Source organism: Glycine soja, chromosome 5, assembly GCF_004193775.1.
Source record: "Glycine soja cultivar W05 chromosome 5, ASM419377v2, whole genome shotgun sequence".
Taxonomy (NCBI): Eukaryota; Viridiplantae; Streptophyta; class Magnoliopsida; order Fabales; family Fabaceae; genus Glycine; species Glycine soja.
The window spans coordinates 9,977,557-9,983,339 of record NC_041006.1 but is presented as its reverse complement, the minus strand read 5'-3'; the positions used below and the strand labels follow the sequence as shown (position 1 = coordinate 9,983,339).

The 5,783-nt window shown below is 32.1% G+C and overlaps 1 long non-coding RNA gene across 2 annotated transcripts; it reads left to right on the top strand.

Moving 5' to 3' along the window:
• Positions 1-1,714: 1,714 nt before the first annotated feature.
• LOC114412304 lies at positions 1,715-4,975 on the top strand. Of its 2 annotated transcripts, XR_003666663.1 has the most exons (5): positions 1,715-2,430; positions 3,092-3,198; positions 3,331-3,399; positions 3,691-3,915; positions 4,541-4,975. It is a non-coding gene; the product is annotated as an uncharacterized LOC114412304 (long non-coding RNA). The 2 variants fall into 2 exon arrangements; XR_003666662.1 differs by having other exon boundaries at positions 3,092-3,399.
• Positions 4,976-5,783: the final 808 nt, after the last annotated feature.

Sequence of the window (5,783 nt, the reverse complement as noted above, 5' to 3'; positions counted from 1 at the left end):
CTTTTTAGGTCGATAAGAGATTTGCCATCACTCCTACGTATCTCTAGGTGGATGAGAAAATCAGACTTACGTAGTTCTTTGGGTAAAAAACAACTTATGTGTTAGGTTGATTTTATCTTTTTTTAGAAAGATTTGTTTAATTGTGTGACAAAGAGTCGTTAAGGCGCTAGACCTTAAAATGATGTTGAATATAAAAAAAAGCGGAGATGATCACTTAAGGCATTGCACCTTGAAGCGATCTTGAGTAATCTGTAAATTTCGTTGAGAAAATGAGAATCGAGTGATTATTTGTTTGAGTATTTTTACCTTTTTAGAAAAGATTTTTTTTTTGTAAACTTTGTGAAGTCAAGTAAGTCGGAGACTCAACATGAAATTCACAAAACTTACTCACACATTATTAAACACCACCAAGCAAGTCAGAGACCCAACATAGAGTGCACTGAACATGAAAAAGATTTTGAGTTTGCGGTAAACTTTGTGAAGTTAAGCAAGTTAGCGACCCAACATGTAATTCACAAAATTTATCTACATGTTATTAAAACACCACCAAGCAAGTCAGAGACCCAATATGGAGTGCATGGAACGTAAGCGCGTACTAAAGAATACTAATGCAAAATTGCAAAATAAATGAATAATTGACATATCTTTACGTAATTAATTAAATATATGAGATGTGGACAAATAAATCGAATGGGAATAGAAAGGGATAAATTAGAAGTGAGGAATACACTTAGTAATTAAGGGTATAAGGTTAAAATGTGGGAGAAAATAAAATAAATAGGTAATGAAATATTTACAACACACTATTAATTAAACTAACTAATTATGCAATAAAAAGACAATCAAATTGAAGAACAAGATAAATAATAGAGATAAACAGAAAAATAAAATAAAAAAATTTCCTACTAATTTAACAATTTATTATTATTATTATTTATTTACTCTTTTTTAGGATCAAAGTTAAGGGGTTTACTTTGACTTAATCACTACTAACAACATGTTGATATGGTTGGCCTGGTCATTAGCCTAAGTGGCAGGGGTACATAGAGGGAATAAGGGGGTGTACTAGTAATATTTATTTTATTTAAGATTTCTCAAAAAAAAAAGGAAGGCCAAAATAAAAGGTGTATGTGTAAAATGGGTGGTGTAAATAACAATTTTTTATTTTGTTTCAGGCTTAACAAATAAGATCTGTTTAAACTTATTTTTTTTTTTCATTTTTAATTTTTTTTTCATTTGAATGATGGGCAAAAAGCATCAACAACAATTTTTCTTTCATTTTAACGTCCTTTTTTATTTTTTCTTTTTCATTTTTTTTTATTTTCTTCTCTTTTTTCATTTTTGTTTTTTTAAAACTTATCCGGACATAATTAGGGTCTGACAATTGTCCCTCATTACTTGTCTTTTATTAAAAATAAAAGATAAAAAATGATAATGACACTAATTTTGTTCGGGTGATCCTTTGAAAGATCACAATTAAGGACTTTACACTACTAAAAAAAGTGCTTTTTACGACATCATATCTACGACGGTTGGTTGGTAACCACTTTAGAAAGTGATTTGGTGGTAATTTTGTAATTATTGTGATGAAATGACAATTTAAGACACACATTCTAAGACGGTTATAGAAAACCGCCTTAAAATGTTTTGTTTAATGAAATTTACGCCGATTTTTATTAAATAATCGTTGTAAATCAAAACTAAAAAAAGCACAAAGTGCGTCTGAAACCTTCTCGCGCTCTCCTTTCGCATTTGTCGCACCCACTACCTATTCACTCGAACCCTAGCCTCTTCACTTCCTTTGCACCTTGACCAACCGGACTCGAACCCTAGCCTACCCTCTTCACTTCCTTTGCACCTTGACAGGCACGTTGTTCTTTTAAGCTTGTTTTAATGGGTCAATGTTCCCGGCCAACTTGTTTTCTACTTCTTTCACGGGTCGAAGTTGGCGGCTTGACCGCACAACACCACTCCACTGCCACTGCTTCTCCGGTGACGCCGCAATCTCTCGAAAACGACAACGACAAAGACGACAACGAGGATTTAGCGCTTTATGGTGGCTTATTCGACAATGAACAGAAAAGAAGATTTTGGAGATTAAAGAGAAACTCGAAGAGTCTGAGCAAGTATTGTTCTGTAGAAGATTCGAAGAGTGGAAAGGGGAATTCAGCTATTTGCGAAGCTATATCCCTAATTTTCGAGATGATGGTTGAGGGAGTAGAGGAGACAACCGAAGGGGATGAAGAAAGTAATAAATCTTCTTCCTTTTTTTTTGAGGCCACTTATTCTTACTGCTCAAGTTGGATGCGTTTTAAGAAAGGGTGGTAGTGTGATAAAGAGAATGGCAGCTAAGATTGGTGAACAGCTTTGGATCCTTCCTAAAGACAAGATTCCAGTGTTTGTGCATCAGCTTTTGATGAGATAGTTCAGGTAAATATTTGTGATACTGATAAAAAAAGGGATAAGGGGTGTGTCATTATCCCCTTTTGATCTCATTTTGCCAAATAAGGTTCCACCAAAAAGGTGATTTTTTAACCATTTTTATGAATTGATTCCAAAACTAGGATTAGTTTCAATGAAGATTTGCTGATTTGTCATCCTTGACTTTGTTACTGTACCCTATTAATGATCAAATTCATAGATAAAAAGAAAGATATTTAGATATCTCGAATGCACACACATGGTGTTTACTTGCTTGAGGCACCTCACATCAGTGCCTTACTCTCTTGTTCATCAGTAGTTGTTTCTACATGAATGTTATCTTAGCAATTCGTAGTTTTTAATTGTGAAATAAATGCATTTGTTTTAAAATGTGTCTTTGAATAGTGTTCTGAGTTTAAATGTATGTATAACATCAACACTTTGAAGTGAATAATTTAGTTTTCAATCACATTACTTCTAGAAAATTTTCTAATAAAATTGATACAGTCAAATGTCATATAGTTTTATGTTTTCTCTTTTAAACATTGTTTTGCTGCATATACCGATGATAACAAGTTCAAAATGGGCTGTGTGCACATGTATGCACTGCAGTTTCTCTAGAATGTGCTTGTTGTTGCTAATTACTTAATATCAAGTGATTTAATTTTAGGTTCGAAGCACATTTGGAAGTTCACGTAGGATCAATAGATGAGGAGGAGGACGAGCAAGGAATTACACATATGATTGAACATGTTGCTTTCCTAGGAAGTAAAAAACGTGAGAAGCTTTTGGGAACAAGACTTTGCTTTATTCCATGCCATTGCTATATAAGCCTCTTCCACTTTTGTACAAATGCATATATATATATATATATATATTTGCTTTAAGGTGGTGTTTCATCTGATCTAGGTCTTATGCTTTGGTTTTGACTCTACTTGACAGGGCTCAGTAGAGTGAATATGGATATGGTACTTCTAGGTTGGCATTTACTCACAGCTTATTGTTATTGATGCTTGCATATAGCTTTCCACCCAAAGTTTCTTACTTCTAGAATTGAAAAAGAATGGCATGCCATACTTAACATGAAGTTTATGATTTTTTTTTCTTTTACTCTTATGATTTACTAATGTTCCTAGGATCCTTTTGGGTCTTGGGTTGCATAACAAAAACAATATTATTTTAGGTTTCAAATAGCTTGAATGATAGCCTACCTTTACTTAATTCTTTCTATGACAAGAGTCTAATGTAATGTAAATATGTGTGATACAGGTTCGGAGACTTAAAGATTTTGGGGTTACCCAGGGTGAATTAACTCGTTATTTAGATGCCCTTCTGAAAGATAGTGAACACCTAGCAACCATCATTGATAATGTATCTTCTGTTGATAACTTGGATTTTATCATGGAAACTGATGCTCTTGGACATAAAGTTATGGACAAGAGACAAGGGCATGAAAGTTTACTTGCTGTTGCTGGGGCAGTTACCCTTGAGGAGGTAATTTCATTGATGCCATTGGACCTTGTGCAGATTGCTAAATTACATAGAAAAGCCCTTCCCTTTTTACTGTTGCTGGATCTTTTTTATTATCATGACAACTTGTAAGTGGAACTTTAGAAGCCTCTGTTTGAGGCATGAGCTGATGTGAAGTTTTGTGAAGATATCTCTTTGCTAGAAGTTAATTTTTTAATATCCTGACAAGAGAGATTGATTATTTTTCCCTTTGCATAATGATTTGTGCATTCCTTCCATGCTAAAGATGACGTTTTAGTTTCTTTCGTTCTAGCTTAGATTGTTTTCTTGTAGCTCATTAGTGTCCTAGTTAAAGAAAATATTTAGGATACTATTACATCATTGTCAACTGTATTGATTTTACTTTAAGAATTTTTAAGTTGTTTTTGAATGTTCCTTTATCATGTTATATTTCTGGTATTTTATTCATTTGTTGTGTCATTTTCTCAATTTTTATTGACAAACTAAACAAAGTGTACTAAATATTTTATATTATATTTTAAATTAAATTTAATATGTTTAAAAGTCATCTTAGGAAAAAAATTGTTGCAAGTTATAAAAACATAACTAGTACCTTCTAGTCATTTACTTAAAATGTCTTCTGGTTAAGGTCAATTTTGTTGGTGCCAAGGTGTTAGAATTTATAGCTGAATTTGCAAAGCCTACTACACCACTTCCTGCAGCAATTGTTGCTTGTGTTCCAAAAAAAGTTCACATTGAGGGAGCTGGTGAAACAAGATTCAAGATATCATCAATTGAAATTACGGATGCTAGCAAAGCTGGATTGGATGAACCTATTCAGCCAGAGCCTGAGATATTTCTTCCTTCAACTTAATTCCTTGTTAGTTGATCTTGATTTGGCTTTAGAAGAATTGATTTTTTTCACCTAGTGACTGATGACTTGTCGATGTATTTGATATTTGATTACATTCAAAAGTTGTTTTGTTCCCTAGAATAGCATCTATATTTTTCATGTGCTATGATATGAGTCTACCACTGATTCAAATTGGATTCATTATATATAGACAGTGAATTCTAGTGACGAGAGCCAATTCGTCTGTCTAGTCCATAATATATACGTGATTGTTGTTCAGCTAATTAATATAACAGGAAGAAATGCTCAAAATTCAATCCCAAAAATTCATCCACGGCCTAAGTAGTCTTAATTTTCTCATGCCCTCTGCATGAAAAATGATGATATTTTTTAGTTAGGCTTTCCAACTTTATATCATGACAGGTAACCTTACAACTTTATATTTCCCATCAATCCACTTTCATCTAATAATAATAATAACTAAAGATTTAAAAGTCATTTTTTATTATAAAAAAGTGTAATATAGAATGTTAACAATGCACTAATTTTCAATAAAATTTTATAACGATGTTGTATTCTTAATGAACCCGTAAAAATAATAAGAATAAAATCTGTTTTCAGTTTGTATGAAACTTAGTTTTGGTTTTGAAATTTTAATTTTAATCAGTCAGATCTTTAATAGCATATCATGAACCAACTATCACAAAGCTTAAACTATTGAGTATAGGCATACAAATGAATTCATATTACAAGTTAATTAGTAAATCTTATTTTAAGCATAAGAGAATAATAAATCTTGATCATACCATACATAAATAGTAAGATTAAAAGTTAATTAGTGGTTACATGACAACTTAAAAAATCAAGTGAGCATTTTGGTTATTGTGTCAAATGAGAACTATAAGTCTAGATTATAATAATATATGAATTATCAAGATTAAAAACTAGTTAGAGGTCACATGTAGATCTATGCATGGCAAAATAAAAACCAAACCAAATTATACCACTTTTTTGGATTAGTTTACTATGCGAAACCAGA